Source organism: Pinus tabuliformis, chromosome 7 (genome assembly GCF_031772625.1).
Source record: "Pinus tabuliformis cultivar Carrire ecotype Pingquan chromosome 7, CPIR1, whole genome shotgun sequence".
Taxonomy (NCBI): Eukaryota; Viridiplantae; Streptophyta; class Pinopsida; order Pinales; family Pinaceae; genus Pinus; species Pinus tabuliformis.
In genome coordinates, this window is record NC_142293.1 from 1,324,089,042 (window position 1) to 1,324,115,488 (window position 26,447).

The 26,447-nt window shown below is 38.6% G+C and overlaps 2 pseudogenes; both read left to right on the forward strand.

The window, feature by feature from the left end:
• Positions 1 to 1,161: 1,161 nt before the first annotated feature.
• Positions 1,162 to 2,117, forward strand: LOC149252456 (glutathione gamma-glutamylcysteinyltransferase 1 pseudogene; annotated as a pseudogene).
• Positions 2,118 to 3,709: 1,592 nt separating this feature from the next.
• LOC149252457 (glutathione gamma-glutamylcysteinyltransferase 1 pseudogene) lies at positions 3,710 to 6,621 on the forward strand (annotated as a pseudogene).
• Positions 6,622 to 26,447: the final 19,826 nt, after the last annotated feature.

Here is a 26,447-nt window from a genome sequence, read left to right on the forward strand (position 1 = left end):
GTGGATCTACCAATATTCGAATGGAGGAGCATAGCAACAGGAGTAAACATTTGAAATATGGGAGAAATTGAATGTGTGCTGGCACAAAGGCAAATTTCTTCACTGTTACCAAGGGCCATGTTGACTGTAATAAATGGAGGGTTTATGGCTTAATAAGGAGCGGAGTTTCATCTTCGAGTAAGGGTTTGTATTTATTGTGGTGGCCTGTGCGACTACCATTGTTTGAAGGATGGATTGGAGTCGTGGGAGCCGTATTCCCTTGTTGGTTGAGGCAACTGGCCTCTATTATGTTTTCTGGGTACATTTTGGGGAGAGAATAAACCATTGTTTGCACAGAACTGAGCGCTCTTTTTCCTTGATGACCGTATGAGCTTTTCTTGTAGCAAAGATTCAAATTTCAGAGGACACATTCATTTGGTTGGTTGTACATGTGCATTCTCAATCGAGTGGATCCATGTGACTTTAATGTAGTTGTAACAAAGGCAGAAAGACAGAGAGATAAAAGGTCGATTTCCTTGGGGTCTTGTGTATTAAAGAGATAGTACCACTGGAACTTACATCATCATTGAGAGATATGCTACACGAACTTGGATCACTGTGTCACAAAAACTTACATCATACATATTCTTTCTTCTAGATTTCGACTTTATGTATGATGACTCACCACAGATCTTTGTCCCAATATTTGTCTCTGTCATAAAGGATTCGAAACATACAATTCTGATCTTTATTGTCACTTCAGTCAATTTGGATTGGCGCTGAGTTATACACAGTCCAAAAATTTGATTAATCCACAGTCAATTGCTCAGGTCATAAGAAGTCTTGGATTTATAGAGCATTGTGCTTCAGAACATCCCTTTAGGACTTGTCCTAAATAACTTCTCAAAGTGTCAATAAATTCGAACCATTATTGACTATTTGGATCACAAATAAAGAGCTCACTGTAGCTCTTCAGACTTCAGATCTTTCAACAGTAGCTTTAGAACTTGGACAAAGAGTATATTACGGACTTGTCAGAGAAGCTGTTATACAGTGTAGCTGGGCATCGTATGGAAGAGATAAATCATAAAAGCTTGTGTGCAGGGGCTCTAACTACGCAAATGATACTCACCTTTGTTTCATTACAGTGCCATGGAGTTTGGCATAAGCTCATGAGTTGTTCTCAATGCTCTTGCAATTGATCCTGGAAGAAAATGGAAGGGGCCTTGGCGCTGGTTTGATGAATCGATGCTGGACTGTTGTGAACCTTTGGAAAAGGTGAAAGTTGATGGCATGCCTAGCTAATTGTTCTGGAGCTAAGGTTGAAGCTTTCCGCTCCAATCAAAGTTCTATTGATGAATTCTGGAGATTTGTAGCAAAGTGTGCTTCTTCTGAAGATTTCCATGTGATTACATCATATCATAGAGCTCCACTAAAGCAGACAGGATCTGGCCATTTTTCACCGATTGGCAGATACCATGCAGGAAAAGACATGGCACTTGTTTTAGATGTCGCTCGATTCAAGTATCCTCCCCATTGGGTTCCACTTTCACTTCTTTGGGAGGCGCAATGAATACCATAGACGAAACGACTCAAAAATACAGGGGGTTTATGCTAATATTGAAGCACCAGCAGGGTCCATCCTTACTTTATACTCTAGTTCTGCAGCTTCTGAAAGCAGAAGGTTTTGACAGTGTAGAAAAAATCCTTTCTGTAGTTTTTGAATCATTACCTGCAAATCTTATAGATTTCATCAAGTGGATTGCCGAAGTTAGAAGGTTGGACAGCTCTGAGAAAACTGTAGATAAGGAAGAAGCTGAGCAAATTGCTATCAAGGGAGAAATATTGCAACAAATAAAGGAAACAGAAATTTACAAGGTGCGGATAAGTGGTCTTCATCTGCAACCTCATGCTGCACTTTATCATGGTCTACTGAAGATAATTCGTTGGAGATAGTTGAAAATGTTTGCTGCCAAAGGGAAGCCACCCAATGTGAACTGATTGGTGTATCGAAAGAGTGTTTTTGTAATAAGGCTTGTATGCAAAGAGCAAGCACAAGTGACAATTTCCCAGTTTGCTCTAAGACTTTTGAGATCGCAAGAATAAAAGATAAATCTGAAACTAACGGAGCCAGTTAAAATAAAAATCGGGAATCCTATCCGCTTAACACCTTTACTGCTATGTGGACCTGCCAAGGAGCATCACTTATGTACGTGTCAGCAAATTAGTAAATCCGATTGAAACTGTTCTTCAGATTTCCTTATTCAAATGACCAACGCATTTCTAGAGATTTGGGGGGGCGGTTGTAATTTCCAGAATGTGCAAAGTGGCATTCATGGGTTCGTTTGCCTATTTTTACCTTCACGCTGGAATAATGGAAGGCTCATCTATCTTTAAGAGCAGATGGAGGATTCTATTCTATTTTCATGGCTTTAGTTGAAACAGCGCCCCTGTTTTGGGGGTCGATCTGTTTTTTTTTTTTTTTGTTTTTAGTTGATTTAATGTATAAAAATAATTTTTGTGAGAGTTAAGAGGGGGAGAGAATTCTGAGTGCTGAGAGGTGTGTGTAACAGAGCTTCATTGTGCAGTTTTTGACAGAGATTTTTAATGAAATTTCACAGCTCTGACTTCTGAGATTCCTGTGGTATGATAATTTAGCATAAGTTTTTCCTTTGTTTCATATGCAACCTGTTATGTTTCATTTCACTTCATGATCATTTCTAATTGAACAAATGAAGTGTTTAGGTAAGAATTCATAGTATTATATGCTCTGCCTATAAGTTTGTTCATATTCAATGTTTTCCTCTGTTTGACAAGGATTCATCTCCTATGCCCTTGTCAGCTCCTCACCAGTCTTGCCATCCCATTTAAATCTAGATTTGGTGTTAAATTTCTTGCCTACCTTGCCTCAGTCGATAATCTGTGTTGTTCATTATATTTCTCTGTTCAAGCTGTGATTTTGCCCATGCAGCCCGGAAAAACCCCGTCATTTAATTAAAAACCCCTTTTCATCAGTTTACTAGCCTAAAATCAGTGTTACCCTATTGGTCATCTCATCCATTGAAGATTTTACGAGATAGACCGGAGAGAGCCTTCTCCTGCCCCGTAGGGCTAGCTACGAGGCTAAATGGTTTGATGTTGCCTTGAGGTTTACCTTTCTCAGCCTGAGGTGAAATTTCAAGCGCTAACATACTGGCGACCATACTGGGGAAGAACATTCAATTTGTTGATTGTCTTGTCCCAGTACATGCAATCGAGGTGCAGATCTGATGCTGATGGTGGACAGCAGTCAGACACTTATGCAGGCTGAACCATTCACCTGGCGACTCCAATTCGATCCAGACATTCCAACGCTTGCTGATCCATTCATGCAATGGAAGGGTATGTGGCAAACCCTGCCCTGTGTGAAGCTGTAGAAGGAATAAGAAAGGTGTTAGCTGATACTGAACTTGATGAAGATGTTTTCAGTGCCTGGCTTCATTTGTTGAAATCTTCAAAGTGGTTCAAAACTAAATTGTGCGAGTTAATTGTTGAAAGAATCGAAAAGGAGATTCAATGTTTAGATGAGCAAATCCAGTGTTATGATTTCCAAGACCCTAAAAAGTTCTTGGAAATCCTTCCTCCATACTCGCCTACAGATGTTTACATTGACAGTGTGCAGCTGGAAGTATGTGTTGCAGAGTTGGGACAGCCAACAGAGTCCGGCTTCCGTGATCCTATTGCGGCATATATGAACATGTTTTTCACTTTGATTGATAGATCAGACTGTCTTATACGTGACCAGGCTCAGTACGTGCATGAAGGGCTGTCAGCAATTACATCTGTGACCTGGTGGAAGCATTCTCAAGCGGCTGCATCATTCCCAGGTTTACTTTAATGGTTAATTTGGCACTTTAGTATTACCTGATCTATTGTTTGTACAGTGGAGTAGGGTGGATTTTGTAAATAAATAAGTAGCCATAAGGGCAGCATCTTGTTTTAAGTTTGCTTAAAGATTGTTAAGTCATTTTTTCAGTCATTTTAGTCTTGAGAGCAAATCAGTTTGAGTTCAGTTTCAATTGTGTCGATGATGACTCCATTGCCCAATGGGTGGAGGCATTGTCTGCTCTCCCAAAGTTCTGCGGTTCTTGGCACCTCCACGAAGCGGCAGCTGCCATCCCAAGTGGAGCCGATGTTAGACTCTATCTCATGTTAGTGTGCGATTGATTCTTCTTCAAAACAGGGTTTTGAAGAAGAAATCATTTAATGTTGTTTTTTTTTAGAATATGTAATTTATTCTCCAGCTCTTCAAATGGCAGCGACTTCAAGCTCCTATCCCTGCACAAGCACAATTCAGAATATTCACTTTTCATAATATATCAATGGAGTGCTACAGTACTTACCTCAATCCTCACAAGCAGATTAAGAAAGATTTTGTCAGCAATTTGAATGGTATATCAATTCTTGAAATTGCTGCCCTCACTGCAATTATGCCTGTTCTTATTCTCCTGCGACAATGGAATGTGTTGCAACTCAGATAGGACCAAGGTGGATCTACCAATATTCGAATGGAGGAGCATAGCAGCAGGAGTAAACATTTGAAAGATGGGAGAAATTGAATGTGTGCTGGCACAAAGGCAAATTTCTTCACTGTTACCAAGGGTCGTGTTGACTGTAATAAATGGAGGGTTTATGGCTTAATAAGGAGCAGAGTTTCATCTTCGAGTAAGGGTTTGTATTTATTGTGGTGGCCTGTGCGACTACCATTGTTTGAAGGATGGATTGGAGTCGTGGGAGCCGTATTCCCTTGTTGGTTGAGGCAACTGGCCTCTATTATGTTTTCTGGGTACATTTTGAGGAGAGAATAAACCATTGTTTGCACAGAACTGAGCGCTCTTTTTCCTTGATGACCGTATGAGCTTTTCTTGTAGCAAAGATTCAAATTTCAGAGGACACATTCATTTGGTTGGTTGTACATGTGTATTCTCAATCGAGTGGATCCATGTGACTTTAATGTAGCTGTAACAAAGGCAGAAAGACAGAGAGATAAAAGGTCAATTTCCTTGGGGTCTTGTGTATTAAAGAGATAGTACCACTGGAACTTACATCATCATTGAGAGATATGCTACACGAACTTGGATCACTGTGTCACAAAAACTTACATCATACATATTCTTTCTTCTAGATTTCGACTTTATGTATGATGACTCACCACAGATCTTTGTCCCAATATTTGTCTCTGTCATAAAGGATTCGAAACATACAATTCTGATCTTTATTGTCACTTCAGTCAATTTGGATTGGCGCTGAGTTATACACAGTCCAAAAATTTGATTAATCCACAGTCAATTGCTCAGGTCATAAGAAGTCTTGGATTTATAAAGCGTTGTGCTTCAGAACATCCCTTTAGGACTTGTCCTAAATAACTTCTCAAAGTGTCAATAAATTCGAACCATTATTGACTATTTGGATCACAAATAAAGAGCTCACTGTAGCTCTTCAGACTTCAGATCTTTCAACAGTAGCTTTAGAACTTGGACAAAGAGTATATTACGGACTTGTCAGAGAAGCTGTTATACAGTGTAGCTGGGTATCGTATGGAAGAGATAAATCATAAAAGCCTGTGTGCAGGGGCTCTAACTACGCAAATGATACTCACCTTTGTTTCATTACAGTGCCATGGAGTTTGGCATAAGCTCATGAGTTGTTCTCAATGCTCTTGCAATTGATCCTGGAAGAAAATGGAAGGGGCCTTGGCGCTGGTTTGATGAATTGATGCTGGACTGTTGTGAACCTTTGGAAATGGTGAAAGTTGATGGCATGCCTAGCTAAATGTTCTGGAGCTAAGGTTGAAGCTTTCTGCTCCAATCAAATTTATATTGATGAATTCCGGAGATTTGTAGCAAAGTGTGCTTCTTCTGAAGATTGCCATGTGATTACATCATATCATAGAGCTCCACTAAAGCAGACAGGATCTGGCCATTTTTCACCGATTGGTGGATACCATGCAGGAAAAGACATGGCACTTGTTTTAGATGTCGCTCAATTCATGTATCCTCCCCATTGGGTTCCACTTTCACTTCTTTGGGAGGCAATGAATACAATAGACGAAATGACTCAATAATACAGGGGGTTTATGCTAATCTTGAAGCACCAGCAGGGTCCATCCTTACTTTATACTCTAGTTCTGCAGCTTCTGAAAGCAGAAGGTTTTGACAGTGTAGAAAAAATCCTTTCTGCAGTTTTTGAATCATTACCTGCAAATCTTACAGATTTCATCAAGTGGATTGCCGAAGTTAGAAGGTTGGACAGCTCTGAGAAAACTGTAGATAAGGAAGAAGCTGAGCGAATTGCTATCAAGGGAGAAATATTGCAACAAATAAAGGAAACAGAAATTTACAAGGTGCGGATAAGTGGTCTTCATCTGCAACCTCATGCTGCACTTTATCATGGTCTACTGAAGATAATTCGTTGGAGATAGTTGAAAATGTTTGCTGCCAAAGGGAAGCCACCCAATGTGAACTGATTGGTGTATCGAAAGAGTGTTTTTGTAATAAGGCTTGTATGCAAAGAGCAAGCACAAGTGACAATTTCCCAGTTTGCTATAAGACTTTTGAGATCGCAAGAATAAAAGATAAATCTGAAACTAACGGAGCCAGTTAAAATAAAAATCGGGAATCCTATCCTCTTAACACCTTTACTGCTATGTGGACCTACCAAGGAGCATCACTTATGTACGTGTCAGCAAATTAGTAAATCCGATTGAAACTGTTCTTCAGATTTCCTTATTCAAATGACCAACACATTTCCAGAGATTTGGGGGGGCGGTTGTAATTTCCAGAATGTGCAAAGTGGCATTCATGGGTTCGTTTGCCTATTTTTACCTTCACGCTGGAATAATGGAAGGCTCATCTATCTTTAAGAGCAGATGGAGGATTCTATTCTATTTTCATGGCTTTAGTTGAAACAGCGCCCCTGTTTTGGGGGTCGATCTGTTGTTTTTTTTTTTGTTTTTAGTTGATTTAATGTATAAAAATAATTTTTGTGAGAGTTAAGAGGGGGAGAGAAGAGTGCTGAGAGGTGTGTGTAACAGAGCTTCATTGTGCAGTTTTTGACAGAGATTTTTAATGAAATTTCATAGCTCTGACTTCTGAGATTCCTGTGGTATGATAATTTAGCATAAGTTTTCCCTTTGTTTCATATGCAACCTGTTATGTTTCATTTCACTTCATGATCATTTCTAATTGAACAAATGAAGTGTTTAGGTAAGAATTCATAGTATTATATGCTCTGCCTATAAGTTTGTTCATATTCAATGTTTTCCTCTGTTTGACAAGGATTCATCTCCTATGCCCTTGTCAGCTCCTCACCAGTCTTGCCATCCCATTTAAATCTAGATTTGGTGTTAAATTTCTTGCCTACCTTGCCTCAGTCGATAATCTGTGTTGTTCATTATATTTCTCTGTTCAAGCTGTGATTTTTCCCATGCAGCCCGGAAAAACCCCGTCATTTAATTAAAAACCCCTTTTCATCAGTTTACTAGCCTAAAATCAGTGTTACCCTATTGGTCATCTCATCCATTGAAGATTTTACGAGATAGACGAGAGAGAGCCTTCTCCTGCCCCGTAGGGCTAGCTACGAGGCTAAATGGTTTGATGTTGCCTTGAGGTTTACCTTTCTCAGCCTGAACAGCAAGGTGAGATTTTTGTGCAAGTAAGTGATGAATCTCCTTTCAATAACTCAGTAATAAATGATAGTTTGAGTGCCCTATCGTATGAAGATAATTACTGTTCAAGCAGAAGAAAACAAAAGGCATTGTCTCCTTTGTCTGAAGAGGAGATAGATCAGCTCTTGAAAGGTCTTGTTACAGCCCAAGCTATAGCAAATTTGCAGTGCACACATAGTCAGGAAAGTGTTGGGAAAACTTCTTCCTCTGTTGAAAAAGATGACTGTCTTGTAGATCAGCAAATAGATAATGTTTTTCTTCACAAAGATGATAATCCGGATGTCATATCATATGAAGATCACCTACCATATTGTCTGACTACCGAAGATCATAGCATACAAGATTACCTTTCAGATTCTTCATATGTTTCATGTGCTGAAATGCTTTTCCAAGAAGAGATCTGCCCATCCATTTGTTTATAGTTTTTTGAAGCCCATGAGCATACTTTCACCGAAGCACATGATGAAGGCAGATTAGAATTTGAAGCAAAAGACACCTTGTTCTTTCAGCAGGAGGTGGCAATGTCAAGTCTTCATGTTTTCCAGGATCCAATGGCAGATTTGTTACAGTCAGCAGTGAAGGTGATTATTGTTGTGTTCAGTGATGAAGGAGATCATGGTCAGCTATGTTTTTGGATGCCCAGTGATAGGTTTGTATTGTTGACCAGAAGATCTAATAAGGAGAATCAATCAAAAAGGCATCTGCTTGATTGGTTGCATTGGCATTATGATATAGTTTGATGGTAGGTTGTCTTGTAGGAAATATAGGCGGTTATGTACTGCCATCAAGTTTTAAATTTTAAGTTCAGGTCTTGAGTTAGTTTGTTAGAGTCAAGTTTTTCCATCATTTCAATTTGTCATCGAGTCGGTTTGAGTCAAGTTTCAGTCACTTTTTAGTCAAGTTTTCATTCAATAAATGTGTCAAAGGTTTTGTGTTCTCCGTTCAAAATAATGACTCCATTGCCCAATGATTGTAAGGCACTGGTCTGCTCTCCCAGAGGTCTAAGGTTCTTGGCACCTCCAAGGAGCTACCATCCCCATTGGAGCCAATGTTAGTGTCAGTCTTTCTAGCCTTCCTCCAGTGATCAAATATGCTCTTACAAAGTGATTTTGAAGTGTCAAGGTCAAATTTTGTCATTTCAGTGAGTCTTCAAGCAAAATTTGGTCACTAGGCATTAGGTCTAGGGTTTGCTTTCACACTTTTCAAAGTTGTCCAAATGTCAGTACATGTCATCATTCAGCTGAGCCTATCATCATTTAGAGGGTTGCTATCATCATATTAGGTTCCATTGGGTCATGTTACACCTTATTCATGCTTCAGTTGTGCCTAGGCAAGGCCATTTCCCTCTCCTAGGGTTTTGAAGGCAATTTCTCTTGGATGGTCAAATCACTAGCAAAACTTGTTTCCTGATGTTCATACACCTTCCCCTATCCTTAAATTACTTTATCAAACATTTCCCATCCTTTAGATCCGCCAAATTCCTCATTTTTGCACAAACCCTAGTTTCTAGCTACAACCTGGCAATTTTCTAGGTTGGGCCTGTGTTTTGCCCTTTTGGACCCATTCCCCTCACTCAATCTCTGAGATTCCAATTTCCCCTACTTCCTAACATCCCTCCCTACTTCCAAAAATTTCCCCAGGAATTTAGAAGCCCCCTATTCCCTTCATTTCGCTCCATTTCGACAAAATTCCTTGTTTCACACATCGGGACAAGTCGCAATCAAATGATGTTCTAGAGCAATAAAAGATGAATTTTGGAAACCTGAGAGAGGTTTTTGTCCACAACATGCCAAGGAAGAAAAACCTCCTTCACTTTTTGCACAGGTGTCATGGTTTTAAAGAAATGTCAAAAATACCGGCGAGAACGAAGGTGCTCCAAGGACGGTTGGCCAAAGCACAAAAACAAAGGAAAACGCCTGATCCACTCCAAATTTTGGCCAAAGCCTCTTTGAATGAGCATGGTACTTTATTGGGGACTCCCAGCCCAAATTTCAAGAAATTTGGAGAAAATTTTGTCATTTGTGAATTTTTTATGCCAAACACAGGTTTTCTCCATTAACGGGTCTCACCCCTCGCGCGACCCTTCATCATGGCAACTCCATTTTGCAAAAACTCAGCATTTCCAGATTTTTCATGAGAAGTTACATATTCTCATCAATGGACTTGAGATTTTATGAAGTTTTAGGCCTCCAGAAAGTCAAAAAACAAGCAAAAAATGACTTTCTGCCACATTTTTGAGTTGCAGAAAGCAGTCTTGGGAGATTTGATTTTTGACAGGGCAAATGAACTCCAAATTCAAAAATTCCAGTTAGGTTAGAAAGTAGACTCACAGACATTTCTAACAAGCCTACTCTTGCGCAATTTGGACACCTGAAAGTTCCCCAAATGTGGGCCCAAAGGCGCGCGACCCGTCAGGCAGAGGCGCGCGACCCGTCAGGCAAACTTTTCCAAATTTCACTGTACAGCCCAGAAAAACGCAATTTGACCCTGTTTGACTTTTTGGGATGGATTATTAGGATATTTGATGTAATTATTGTACTTTTATGACACTTTTACTCTTATGTACCTCTTCTAGAAGATTCATTCATGAAAAGGGTGAAAATTAAATGAATGAATTGGTTTCCTAGCTTATAGAGGCAAGTTGTTTTGACTGCCTAGTTTGTAGTGCTTAGTTTAGAAGTGGTTGAAACAGCTCCTAGGATAGTGAGCTCGACCCATGGAGGCAGGGAAAAAGGTTAGATCATCTATATTATGTACTTTCTTGCTCATTTTCATGGTTGGACTCTTGAGGGAGAAGCTATCATTGTATTATTCACTGTATCTCTGCAATTTTTGGCTAAGGAAGACCAGGGTTTTGCAGTCCTCTTTGGGATTCTTGTGGACTCATGTGTTGATGGTGTGTTTCTCAATGTACTTGTAAGCTTGTTATGTGATTCATTTCCTTTCTTTTACTTCTGCACATTAAACAAATGAAGTGTTAAAGTAAGAATTCATACCTGCCATGCTCTGCTTTTAAGTTTGTTTAATTTCAATGTTTTCTACTGTCTAAAGAGAATTCAAAGTTATTGTTTGCTCTCTTTAGCTCTTCACCTTTCATTCCTGACCATCCACCTCAATCAAAGGCATCAATACTGTCTCCTACCTCGCCCCAAAGAACCCCCTGCAGAAACTGTGTCCAATCCCCGCACCCAAAATTGCCACTCCTCAATTTGCCACCAAAAACCCAAAAAACCCCAAATCAAACTCTTTGATCAGTTTACTAGCCTAATATCAGTGTTACCTTATTGGTCATCTCATCTATTGAAGATTTTACCGAGATAGACCGGAGAGAGCCTTCTCCTGCCCCGTAGGGCTAGCTACGAGGCTAAATGGTTTGATGTTGCCTTGAGGTTTACCTTTCTCAGCCTGAGGTGAAATTTCAAGCGCTAACAGACTGGAAAAAATAACAATTGAAAAGAAATACTGATTCACCCCACCCCCCCCGAATATTTCCAAAAAAAAATAATAAAAATAATTTATTTTTCTTCTTTTTGCTTTTACATATTGATACAAGTACAAAGATAATTATGAAGATTGAACCTAGTTTCATTTTTCAACACTCCCTCTTAAGTAGGGAGGTATCCATATTTACAAAACATGTACAAGAATACTCTCAAATTGAAATATTATCATAAGAATAGTTCAGATTGATAAGCATCATCAAGAATCATCATCATAACCAACATTGTCAATTACAAAAGAGCAAGGCATTAACTAACAAGCTCTAATTCTCCACTAGATTAGAGCACAATGTCAGGAGGCATACATTTTGACACCACCACCACCGCCTCTCAAGGCACATACCCCATTCAGATTTTCACCAGGTATGTCCTTATAGGACTATTCTTATCTTAGATATTATCCCCTATCCTCAAAGAATATCAATCCTCAAGACTACTCTTGTCTTAGATTTCCAATCCTCAAAGACTATTGGTCCTCATGACTACTTTTATCTTGGATTCCATTCTCCCTACCAGTGCATTGGCTAGGCTTATGCTTGTTAGTCCCAGCCATAGTACATGAAACATGGAGAATATGGTGTCCCTCATCACTCCCCCTCAACTAAGGAGGAAATCCTTAATCCCTCTCAACCAGGAGACATAACCACAAGCCTCAACTTGCCTCATTCATCAACTACTTGTTCTTCCTTGGAGATCTAGTTGTATTTGTAGGGCTCCTATCTTGCATCATATCATACCAAGCTTCATCTTCCTGGATCTTTGTCAATATTCACATAGCTTTATTATTTCATCAAGTATTTTTTTCAAACATCTTATGGATCCAAACTTATTCATAGATTATTGCACAAGCCTTCTCATCTTCTTTCTTCATAATATAATTCTTATTTCATGCTTTCCTAAGAGATCATATCATCTACTGATCATCAGTTGTGTCTTTTATCAACATCAATCAAAGTGTTCATGTATCAAACCAATCAGTAGTTGGTACAACATTATCAAACTCTTCAACTTATTTCTAAAGGGTGTAACACCTTCCACACATCTACCCAAGTAACCAGCCAACTGGGGTAAACATGTCATGAGAGGCTACTATGATTGGATTCAACCTCCTATGTGACCTTAAGGAAGTGGAATCGACAAAACGCACCAGCCAACTGGGGTAAAGATGTCACGAGAGGATACTATGATTGGATTCAACCTCCTATGTGACCTTAAGGAAGTGGAATCGACAAAACACACCAACCAACCTATCCACATTAGAAAAAAAACCCTCAGGAGACATGTCAATGACTATGATATCTTGTCCCTGGGTCCCATTGATGTTCTGGACATCTTAAGCATCGGTCGCTCTCATGCTATAGGAAAGAGATCATCCAGAAACCCAAATTCGCTCTCACAAGCTTGTCTGCCATCGTCCAGAGACCTAATTTACCAATGTTATGCCAGAAACCCTAGGATTTGAGACACTTTTTCAGGCCCAGAGCCCAGGTCACTGCCTCGAATGGAATCATAACTTAGGAACAATAAAATAACATGGAAACAATGATGCAAAAACAATAAGTTGAACAAAACCTTAATTAGACCCCTACTAGCCATGACAAACATTTTGTTAAACATGTCACAAGCATGTAATCTACAAGTGTAACCAACATAATTAAACATAGGGATCTTGTTCATATCTTACAATCACTAAGAACCATTGTTCCCTCATGCCATTTGCTATATTACCATCTATTAGGCCATAGATACATTATCCATTCATTTACAAGTAAAAACATGTTGAGATCCATACATAACTATGTCATAAAACAAACATATAAGCAACATAATAACAACAAAAATACTCATGAAAGTACAACCATATAGACCACATATAATCCATCAAAATTCTCATAGAAATGCATGGAGAAACAATTTTCCATTAATGATGTAAAACTAAACCTGGGATGGGACTTCCACGTTCCACCCGACCATAGAATGGTTGAGCCAAATATCTCTTTAGCCATTCACCCCTGTGCCATATTCCAAGCATGAATGTTGGACTCAAACCAAAAGAACCAACTAGGGAATACCGAGGCTAAACCACCTCACACTCATCAATAGAAATAAGGATTTACTGTAATCCATCCCGGATCACTAGGCCAACATAATAAACATATCATAATGGGCATTACCTTGATCTCCACTCGATCACTAGGCCAAACAAGCATGGATGCCACTTGATTTCTCCACCTACATCGTGAAGAATTTTCCTGCTTTCTAGTCTCTCAAGCTTTACTGCAATCCAAACCCAGATCACTGGGCCCTAAAATGAGATGCACTCTCTAGGATTTACCACATATCCCAAACCCGAGATTACTAGGCCCAACAGAGAACAAACCACCTCTTGGCTTTACCGTATATCCTGCCATTCACCAACAAGGATTCCTAGGCCATCTGAGGAAACAAAAAATTCGTCTTTACCACAACCCACAGTCTGGTTCACGGGTTATTAGGCCATGTGTTCTATCATTTCGGAGATCCACCTCACTTAACTTCGAATCCATCGACAATCTAGCTCAATGAAAACATGAGAACCCCAATCACACCATGGCTGTCTGGAAATGGAAAGGCTAGGTTGAAAACACTATTATACCTGGAAAAACCCATGCCACAACAACAAAGAACCACATGCAATGTCGTGCATGCCAAATATAGCAAGGAAAATACACATGCAAATCGATACTTGCAATGAATCCCGCTGTAGATGCTTGATCCTTCCTTTCCATACTTGATCTTCGCTTCCTCTTGCCTTCTTTTCCTTTCTTAATGCCAAAAATTCTCCAATAAAACTCTAAGTTTCCCATTAATCAAGGTTGTCATTGATGTCAATATGGGATTGGCCGAGTTGGAAAATATTCTTGAGATGCCTGTTTCCATATGATGATGTCATGACTCTTGTTTGACAAGGATCCATCAATTAATATGTCAAGCCACTAATGAAAAAGTCAAGTGCCAAGTGCCAAATGCCAATCATGTGCCTTATTTGATGATCTAGACCTTAACCCTTGATGACATATGGAGGACTACACTTGATGAGGTCTTGATAACATGGTTGGAAGACTAGATGATGATGTGGAAGATCTCATTTGATGGTTGTAAGACTACCTTGGAACTTTCCTAATGATGTTGCCTATGACATATCATTTCACCATTATATGATGATACACTCATTGCTGGATACTATCATGATGACATGGATGTCCTACATGATCTTATGATGATGACGAAGCCAAACAATAGAGAAGCCATACTGTCCCAAACATTCCTCATGTTGTCGCAAAATTTTTATGCATAAAATTTAAGTACATTCACAAAGAAAAAATATCTTTTCCACCTTAGAGGCATCTTTTCTCAATGGAACCTAGACCATGTTGAAGAGGATTTTTTTCTCTTTCTAATGATCCCTTACTTGCCCCGAAACTCCCAGTGGTTGTTGAGAAAATGAAGTTTTAAATTGAGAAATATATATTTTAATGCAAGCCAACATGAGCTGACTCATGCAACTTGGTCTCTCATTCAAGTGACGTGTCTCCTCACCTTAACGCAAAACCAATATAAATAAAAGTTTGTCTCCTCATTCTAGCCATTATATTTTGGTGATATTTTCTGAGATTGGGCACATAATTCTGACAAGAATTACAGGAGAACATAAGAGGCCGAGGAGGACATTGAAGTTCACTGTTTGGGAAACTTTTTAAGGAAGTCGTGGTTGAAGTTGTTGTAGTTTCCATGGTCGAAGTTGTCGTAGTTTCCATGGTCAAAGATGTTGTAGTTACCATGGTCAAAGTTGCCATAGTTGTCGTGACCGTAGTTTCCATAGTTGAAGATCCCATAGTTGTCATGGTTGAAGCTATCATGTTCAAAGTTGTCATAGTTTCCACGGTCGAAGCTGTCACAACTACTGTCGTTGCCGTGGTTGAGCCTACCATGGTCGCAGTTTCCATAGTTTCTGTGGTCGAAGTTTTCGTAGTTTCCATGGTTGAAACTGTCGTGGTCAAAATTGTCATAGTTGTTGTGGTCGAAGTGTTGATTTATTGGGATTGGACAAATAGAGCTTGTTGAAGTCTTCTCTTGAGAACATAATAGGGAAGAATTGGAGAACTTTGTGAAGCAACATATTAAATATTTTTGGAGATCATTGAGGACCATGATACATTGAAGCCATCATGAGGTGACCTTGAAGAAGTTTTGTTTGGGTAACATGAAGAGTAGTGGTGACACCTTCATGTGAATAACAAGGTTGTCATTGATGGCGAGACGCAGAGACTAAAGTGAAGCGATAGCTAAAGATTGATAGGGCTCATTGAAGAAGACATTAGGAGCTGTGAAGTATAACCAAATATGTCTTGACGAAGTAAATCTATGGGTTGGAGCCTCGAAAAGACAAGGTTGGTGCCTCAAAATTGACAAGGTTGGAGCCTTGGAAGTCCAAGTCGGTGCTTGGAAAATACAGGTTGGAGCTTGGGAGATTGAAGATCAATGTCTTCATCTAGGGTTGTAGCCCTACATATAGTGTACTTTGTTTATTATAAAGAAGAAATTAATAAAATCATTTATTCTCATTGCTCATTTTGTGTTTTAAATATAAGTGATCTAACTGGTAAAAATAACAGTTAAAAAGAAATATTGATTCACACCCCCCCCAGTATTTCCAACAATTGGTATTAGAGCCAATACCTTCTCACAAGCCTAACAACTTGAAGGTTGATCCTTAGAACACAAATGGAAAAGCCAAGGAAGAAAGCCTCCAATCCTCCTAAAGATGTCTCCTCCTCAATCATGAAAATGGAAGACAATCAAATTGGGAAGGTTCCATTGTTCAATGGAAACTTTGATGTATGGAAGGTAAGAATGAGAAATTTATTAATGGCTCAGGGTGTTGGAGTATGGGAATCAGTGATTACTAATAGGACTATGGATGATGAATCCAAGGAGTAAAATACAAGAGAAATGAAGACAATTTTGAATGGGATACAAAATTCTATAAATTCCAATTTGGAAAAATGTTTGTCTGCAAAATATATATGGGACAAACTTCATAACCTTCACTCAAAAGGAGCATTGACCATGAAATCTAGTCAAGAAGATGATGGAAAGCAAGAAGGAAATCCAGAACCCATCAAGGAAGTTGAAAATAAGAGTGATGACATCAAGGCCATAGAAGACCTAGAAGAAGAAGGTAAAGAATACTTTGAAGAAGATATCCTGACTAAACTTATAGTTTCCATGGAAGAGACTAACAATTTGAAAAATGAAAATGAGGAACTTAAGAAGAAAGTGCAAGATGGTGACCAGGATAAGACAAGGAATGAATTTGATCTTTTTAATCTTCAAGTACCAGAAAGAGATGAGGATCTCACCAAACTTAAGGAGGAATTTCATCAAAACAAAAGAAAGCATCATGAAGAAGTCATATCCATGACAAATCAATTGGATAAGACAAAGAAAAGGGAAGAAACTTTGTCAAGCCACCTTGAACAAAGAATCAAGAGCTTGAACAAACTTGAAGCAGAGACTGGTCAATACAAGGAAGAGGTCTCCTCCCTTGGATATCAACTAGAAGAAGAAAAGATACAAGCACAAGGAGCTGAGAAGGTGATGGAAGCTTTGGCATTCATAGAAGGACAAATTAATGAATCAGAAAAGGAGAGAAACACCATGATATGCCAACTAGAAGAAAAGGATGATGAAATCACTAAGTTAAGATTAGAAATCACTTCTCTTAAGGCCAAATCATGTGAAGCAACCAATATGAAGGAATCAATGGAGATCATTCTATCAAAGAAGGATGAAGAATGCAAGAAATGAAGGAAGAAATTGTCTTTCTTAAAAAGGAATTTGACTTGCTGAATAAGAACTTGAAAAGTTCTCAACCCCTAGATAAAATCCTAAGTCATCAAATTTCTCCCCTAGATAAATCATGTCTTGGCTATGCAGGTGAATCCTCAAGAAAGAATGATAATTCTTCAAAAAACAAGGATGTGAGGAAGATAGGAATAAATGTCGATGCTCCCAGTTCTAGCAAAGGAAAGGTGAAGGGTCAAGACAACAATGGAAGAAATCCTATTCCAAGGAGACTTGCAAATGGTGTCAAAAAGACAAAAGGTAATGAGTATCATCAAAGAATCCCAAGGCAAAAAGACTTTAGAAGTACATCAAGGAAATCTTCATCTCCTGGGTATCAAAGTATATTTCTTCGTTATTGATATTCTTGTACAAACTTTGGGCACATGGAAAAATATTGTAGGGCATATCACAAAGACAAATATAATGGTCCCCATCAATCTCCTAGAGGAAATTTTGCAAGAAGAAGTCATGATTTATTTTTCATGAACAAGATGGAGTGCTTCAATTTCCATAACATTGGACATATGGCACGTGACTGTAAGTTGACTTGGGTCCCTAAACAAGATAAAAATATGTCAAACATGCTAGAGAAGAAAGTTACACAAGTATGGAGAAGGAAGCAAAATGGATCCAGAGGTCTCTTGATCACTCTAGCCAACAATACATGTTGTTGATTTGATGAAGTCATCCTTGATATTCCAAATATTTGATGGTTAGAATCTACCAAAAGGGAGACCATGCATACAGTTAGGGGAGTTTGTTATGAAACCAGCTCAAGAAAAGATAGAAAAGATAGATCAACGCCTTAGAATTCAGCCTCTTCGAGGGGGCAACCTCCTTTACATTACATAAATGAACAATTCTTGGATGATACAAATGACAAAACCTCCTTTCTATATATAGGAGTCTAAGGAGTCACAATATAATCCAGCCGACCTAACAATAATAATATAAAGCCACAAAAATAACAATAGAGGGATTCTATGGGGCACAGAAATAACAATATGGGGGTAATAGGGGCACAACAATATAAATAAGGGGTATAACTACAATAGTAATGGGGTAATCACTAGTATTATAGGGACCCAACATGCCCCTCTCCTTCAAAAAAGTGTTGTCCTCAACGCTTGAGCAGTTCTGGATACTTCTGCATAAAATTCTCATCCTCCCATGTGGAATCTTCAGTGGATAAGTTCTTCCACTTGATAAGATACTCTGAAATTGATCGATTTCGTAGCTGTCGAGTTCTTGTTTCTGTGACTGCTTCCGGTTCCAATATAATTTTTCCTTCTTCGTCAAGTTCTGGCAATATTGTTTGAACTGGGAGCTTGTCGCCTATAACCTTCTTTAAACATGAAACATGGAAAACTGGGTGCAATCGAGAAGCTGCAGGAAGCTCCAATTTGTATGCCATAGTACCAATCTTTTCCAACACCTTGTACGGACCATAATACTTTGGTGATAATTTATTATCCTTCTTAGCTTGCTTTAGGGACATTTTCTTATATGGTTGTAGCCGTAGGAATACCCAATCACCTACATCAAAACTTCTTTCACTGCGATGTTGATCTGCCTGTTGTTTCATTCTATTTTGTGCCAACACGAGGTTATCCTTTAAGAGTTGGAGGACTTGTTGTTGATGTTCGATGTGATGTTCCACTGCCTGAACCTTAGAATTTTCTCTTAAATATGATGTGATTGATGGTGGTTGGTACCCATAAAGTGCCATAAATGGGGTCATTTTTGTTGCTGTATGGAAGGAAGTGTTATACCACCATTCAGCCAGAGGCAACCATTTGACCCATTGTGTCCGTTTATCAGATACAAAGCAACGAAGATATCCTTCCAAACATTTGTTTACTATCTCAGTTTGCCCATCAGATTGAGGATGATAAGATGAGCTATGAGCTAACTGAGTACCAAGACAAGAAAATAATTCTGTCCAAAAATTTCCAGTGAAAATGGGATCTCTGTCACTTACAATAATCTTTGGGTTTCCATGTAGCTTTTGAACTGTTTCCATAAATGCAGTAGAAACTGTACTGGCTTTAAATGGATGTGATAATGCACAAAAGTGTGCATACTTGGTAAGTCTGTCAACTACCACCATGATGACACTCTTTCCCTCAGACTTGGGTAAACCTGTGATAAAATCCATTGAAACCTCCTCCCAACGTTGGCTTGGAATGGATAAAGGTTGTAATAGACCCGGTGTCTTAATTGTTTCAACTTTATTTTGTTGGCAAACCAAACATTCCACCACAAACTTTTGAATATTTGATTTAAGGCCATCCCAAAAAAATTCCTTCTTAACCCTGTGGTAATTTTTTAAAAATCCTGAGTGCCCTCCTAAGGGAGAAGTGTGCAATTCCATAAGAATCTTTTGTTTTAGCTGGGAATTCTTACAGAGGTATAAGCGATCTTTGTACCATAATGAATCATTTTGCCAGCTAAATGTATCAGAAGTACTGGAATCTTGTTGTAGCTTTCGAATAAGTGCCCACACTTCTTCGTCATTCTTCCATTCCTCCTTTGCTTCGTTTATCCAATCTGGTTGGATAATAGAAATGGCACACAACAATGCTTCCATATCCTCATCCTTTCTTGAGAGTGCATCTGCCACCACATTTTGCTTCCCTTTTTTGTAGATGATTTCAAAGTCATAACCCAACATCTTTGTGACCCACTTTTGTTGCTCTTCAGAGGATAATCTTTGTTCTAAAAAGTATTTAAGGCTATCATGATCCGTTTTTACTTTGAAGTGTCTTCCCATTAGGTAGGGTCGCCATTTCTTAAGTGCATGGAGTATTGCCAACATTTCCTTCTCATAAATAGCTTTGCTTAAAAACTTTCCCTTGATTGGACGACTTTCAAAAGCAATGGGTCTTTCATCTTGCATTAGAACAACACCAATTCCATTTCCTGAAGCATCACATTCCACAATAAAGGTTTTTGTGAAGTCCGGTGTAGCTAAGACCGGTGCTTGGCACATTGCCTCTTTAAGATGTTTAAAGGCCTTTGTTGCTTCCGGAGTCCATGAAAATGAATCTTTCTTCAATAATGTTGTTAGAGGTGCTGCTATTCTCCCATAATTCTTAACGAACTTGCGATAATACCCTGTCAACCCAAGAAATCCTCGCAGATGCTTTATGGATGTGGGGATTTTCCATTCCTTAATGGCTTTAATTTTGCTAGGGTCTACCTTAACTCCTTCATGAGATACAATATGACCCAAATATTCCACCTCCTGGACTCCAAAGAAACATTTGGATCTTTTTGCATATAATTGTTTCTCCTCCAATAGTTGTAGCACCTTGTCAACATGTTCAACATGATCCTTCCAAGACTTGCTGTAGATTAGTATATCATCAAAAAATACCAACACAAATTTTCTAAGGAATGGTTTGAAAATTGAATTCATCAAACCTTGAAATGTTGAAGGTGCATTGGTAAGGCCAAAAGGCATGACCAAAAATTCATAATGACCCTCATGAGTTCTAAATGCCGTTTTCGGAATGTCTTCAATCTTCATTCTGATTTGATGATATCCCGAACGAAGATCCAACTTGGTGAAGTAAATTGATCCATGCAATTCATCCAGTAATTCATCAATGACAGGAATGGGGAACTTATCTTTAATAGTGAGCTTGTTGAGCTCCCTATAATCTGGACACATGCACCATGATCCATCCTTCTTGTGCACCAATACTACTGGAGCTGAGAAAGAACTTTGACTCGGTTGAATTATACCAGCCTCTAGCATTTCTGCAACCATACGTTCAATTTCACTTTTTTGGACATATGGATATCTGTACGGCCTGATGTTTGGAGGAACACTTCCTGGAATCAGATGAATAGCATGATCATGATCACGAATAGGTGGGAGACCTTTGGGAGTCTCAAATACCTTGGAATGATTGTCCAGGACTTTTTGGAGATCTGGAGAAATAGATGATTCCAATGTGGAAACATCTAGCGAACATAATTGTGCAATTACACCTCTTTGCTCCTTTTTTAGAAGCTTTGTCATGCCATTAGAGCTGATTATCTTTCCTGGTTTCCCTGCAATACCCCTTAATTCAACTTCCTTTCCTTCCACAGAAAATTTCATGAAAAGTTCTTGAAAATTAAAAGCTATTGTACCCAAGGATTGTAGCCATTGGACTCCTAGTACAACATCAACACCTCCCATTGGAATGGAAAGCATTGGGCTAGTCAATACATATTCTCCCATGGATAGCTTGATATTATGGCACTTTCCAGAACAATTTATTGTTCCTCCATTTGCAATCATCACTTGACACTCTGGTGCTGGATATAGGAAGCAATTCAATTCTTTTGCTACCCTACAATGAATAAAATTGTGGGTGCTTCCTGAATCAATCAACACTATTACCTTTTTCTTTTGATTTGTCCTTCTATCTTGATGGTTTGAGGAGTGGTAATTCCCGCCAATGCATTACAAGATATGGTCGGATTTATTTGTTCTTCATCTAGGCTTTGTTCCTGGAATATATCCTCTTCTTTTGACCTTTCTTGCTCCTTTTCTTCTTCCTCTTCACAATCTATGTAGAATAATTTCTTCTCAGCACACTTATGACCTTTTGTGTATTTTCTATCACAATTGTAACAAAGCCCTTTTGCTCTTTTTTCTTCCAATTGTTGTGGTGTCAACCTTGTAGGTTGTGGAAGACTATGGGCAACAACACTTACATCTTTATATTTGTGAATGGTATGCTTCCTAGTTGCCATAATTTTTCTTTCCATTTTTCTTGCTAACCTGAATGCCTTCTCTAATGAATCAGGTTCCCAAAGGCGCACATCATGTTGGATATTATCCTTTAAAGACCCTATGAACACATCAATCCTATGCTCCTCTGGAATATCTTTTACCCTTATGTTCAATTTTTGGAACTCCTCAATGTGCTCCATTATTGAACCCTTTTGTTTGAGACTTATCAATTGGCTAAAAAAAGTGTTGCTTTTTGTATCCTCATAATGTGCTATCAATTCTTCCGTAAAAATTGCCCAAGTGATAAATTCTTTACGAGAACAAAGCCATTGATACCATACAAACTGATTTGGTTCCAAATATAAAGTTTCCATACGTACCTTTTGTGTGTTTTGCACATTATTGAGATCGAAGAATTGCTCCATCTATAATATCCATGTGGCGGGATCCTTGCCATCAAACTTCCTCATATCGATTTTTGGAACATGGTGAGTCTTCAATCCAACATTAGAGTCTATGGAATCATGATTAACATTTCTTTTGTTCTCATCATGAGTTTCCTTTACTACCTTTTCACCATTAGTGACCCTTTCTTGTAGCAAGTTCTTCAATTCTTCCATGTCTGTCTTCAAATCTATCTTCAAATTTACCATCGAATCCTCCACCTTAGCTTCCATGCCCTTTATCTTAGATTCCACGCCATTTATCTTAGATTCCACGCCACTTATCTTAGCTTCTGTTAGCTTTTGTGAGCGTGACATTTGTTGCACTTGTTCTTGTAATTTTGATATATCATGTAGCATTTCTTCCTCTTCTTCATGAGTCATGCTAGAGCTTTCAGGTTCCTTACTAGGTGTTTGCATTTTCTTTCCTCGGGGCATCAGTTACCGATAATAATGCTTTACTATGCCCTTTGAATTCCGTTAAACCAAGCTTACATAAAAATTAAAAAAAAAACTACACACCTTTTTTCACTTTATAGAAGCCTGATATTGAATCTGATGTATTTCTGTAATTTCAGATCATCCAGTTCTGAAATTGCTACCTGTATTAGCCTTTTGCGTCCTCTTTCCAATGCCACAGGTCTGAGCCAAATTGGATTCTCCAAGAAAGAGTTATGTGAAATCTCCCACAGTGACTTGCTTTTAGACTGTTTCAGTAGAGCGAACTTGTACGACGTGCCACAAGTCACTGTTTCAACCTTTGAATCTGAAACACACATACAAGAAACTACAGTCCGTCCTCTTTCTGCACCTTCTTACGAAATTTCAATCCGATCCCCAAAGAGAAAGTTATGACAATTTTCCCCAGGTCACTTGTTTTGAATGTAATTCAGGAGTCTGCAAAAAGACCAACTTCCTCAGAGCATATCTCCGCAAATATCGCGCGAAAAGATCTGAAATTCGGACCCAAGATTCAGCACAATTTCTACTCAAATGGGTTTTTTTTGCGACTTCTGAAACGTCACAGAAAAAAAATTTATAGCGAAAATGCCACGATGACCTGTTTGGAGCAGCGAAACCCTAGAATCCAAAGCTCTGATACCAAATGTTATGAAACCAGCTCAAGAAAAGATAGAAAAGATAGATCAACGCCTTAGAATTCAGCCTCTTCGAAGGGTAAACCTCCTTTACATTACATAAATGAACAATTCTTGGATGATACAAATGACAAAACCTCCTTTCTATATATAGGAGTCTAAGGAGTCACAATATAATCCAGCCGACCTAACAATAATAATATAAAGCCACAAAAATAACAATAGAGGGATTCTATGGGGCACAGAAATAACAATATGGGGGTAATAGGGGCACAACAATATAAATAAGGGGTATAACTACAATAGTAATGGGGTAATCACTAGTATTATAGGGACCCAACAGAGTTTGTGATTCTTGAACATTCTGGGAGAAGCTATCCATAAATGGGCCCTATGAAATCCTTGATGAGTCATACATGGACAATCATCCTTTGATAGATCTTCTATCAGGAGCAACTTCATTGAAGATTATGATCCCTTTCTCATCCAGTGGACTATCGTTGAGGATCTCTTCTTTTTTATCACTAAGCAAGTAATCTTTCTTGAGGTAGAGGAGTTTATCTAGATAGGGGGAGTTGGTTCCTTCGTGAAGAAATGAAACTTGGAACATATTGTTAGATGAAAGAGCACCATGACAGGGGGAGTAACATACCTATGAATAACTATTATTGATGAAGAAAATACGATGAAAAGAAGTAGCTTGACAGGGGGAGTACTTGGGCACCCTGTTTGCCATTGATGTCAAAGGGGGAGAGAATGTTGGAAGGGAAAGAATATTGCCATCAATGACAAAGGGGGAGATTATTAATCAAGGTTTTCATTGATGTCAATATGGCATTGGCCGAGATGGAAAATATTCTTGAGATGCATGGTTCCAGATGATGATGTCATGGCTCTTGTTTGACAAGGATGCCATCAATTAATATGTCAAGCCACTAATGAAGAAGTCTTAAGAAGTGCCAAGTGCTAAATTCCAATCACGTGGCATATTTGATGATATAGACCTTAACCCTTGATGTCATATGGAGGACTACACTTGATGAATGACCACACTTGATGAGGTCTTGATAACATGGTTAGAAGACTAGATGATGACGTGGAAGATCTCATTATATGATGACATATCACTGAACCATTATATGATGACACGGGATGATACACTTTTTGTTGGATACTATCATGATGACATGGATTTCCTACATGATCTTATGATGATGAAGAAGCCAAACAATGGAGAAGCCATACTGTCCCAAACGTTCCTCATGTTGTCCCAAACTTTTTATTCATAAAATTTAAGGACATTCACAAATAAAAAATATTTTTGCTACCTTAGAGGGATATTTTCTCAATGGTACCTAGACCATCTTAAAGAGGATTTTTTACTGTTTCTAATGAGCCCTTACTTGGCCTGAAACTCCCATTGGTTGCTGAGAAAATGAATTTTTAAGTTGAGGAATATATATTTTAATGCAAGCCAACATGAGCCGACTCATGCAACATGGCCTCTCATTCAAGTGACATGTCTCCTCACCTTAATGCAAAACAAGTATAAATATAAGTTCGTCTCCTCATTCTAGCCATCAGATTTTGGTGATCTTTTCTGAGATTGAGCATAGAATTCGGACAAGAATTATAAGAGAAAATAAGATGGCGAGGAGGACATTGAAGTTCACTGTTTGGGAAATTTTTTAAGGAAGTCATGGTCGAAGTTTCTGTAGTTTCCATGGTCGAAATTGTCATAGTTTTCGTGGTCAAAGTTGTCGTAGTTTCTGTGGTCATAGTTGTTGTAGTTGAAGCATTCATAGTTTCTGTGGTCGAAGTTGTCGCAACTGTAATAGTTTCCGTGGTTGAACCTACCATGGTCAAAGTTTCTGTAGTTTTCGTGGTCGAAGTTGTCATATTTTCCATGGTTGAAACTGTCGTTTTCGAGGTTGTTATAGTTGTTGTGGTCAAAGTGTTGATTATTGGGATTGGACAAATAGAGCTTGTTGAGGTCTTCTCTTGAGAACAAAATACGGAAGAGTTGGAGCAGTTTGTGAAGCAACATATTCAATATTTGTGGAGGTTGTTGAAGACCATGATACATTGAAGCCATCATGAGGTGACCTTGAAGAATTTATGTTTGGGTAACATGAAGAGCAGTGGTGACACCTTCATGTGAAGAACAAGGTTGTCTTTGATGAAGAGACGTGGAGACTAAAGTGAAGGGATAGCTAAAGATTGACAGGGCTGGTTGAGGAAGACATTAGGAGCCGTGAAGTATAACCAAATATATCTTGACGAAGTAAAGATAAGTTTTGGAGCCCAAGAGGTTAGAGTCTCGAAAAGACAAGGTTGGTGCCTTGGAAGATAGGGTTGAAGCCCTAGAGGATCAGAGTCCTCGAGAAACCAGGTCGGAGCTTGAACCAGATATAGGGTTGGATCCCTTGAGGTTGGTGCCTCAAATTTGACAAGGTTGGAGCCTTGGAAGTCCAAGTCAGTGCTTGGAAAATACAGGTTGGAGCCTGGGAGATTGAAGATCAGTGTATTCATCTAGGGTTGAAGCCCTACATATATTGTGCTTGATTGATTATAAAGAACAAATTAACGAAATCATTTATTCTCATTGTTCATTTTGTCTTCTAAATATAAATGATCTAACTAGTAAAATAACAATTGAAAAGAAATACTAATTCACCCCCCATCTCAATATTTCCAACATGTCCAAGAGTGAGAGAGAAAATAATGAGAGAGCTCCAAAACTCAACTGACAAAAGGTTACCAACTGATCCTCAGAAGCCTTTTTTTGAATGAGACCTCTATTTTCTTCATTTTCCATTATTTTCCTTCAATTTCCTCCTCACATGAAACTTGTGACCTTTCACCTCCCTTTTCTCCTAATTTCTATTATTTTCATAAATATATGTGCCAAAAATGCCATTTTTCCTTTCCAAAGCCTTAGCCATTGCCTTTGCAAATTTCCTTAGCCATAAACAACCAAATGAACACCCACAATAGGATTTCTTGCCCAACATTAAGCTTGGAATAAGTGTCCAATCAATTGTGGCTATTATTTTTGCCTTTAACTTTTATTACATGGAATTTTCACCAGGACTATTATAG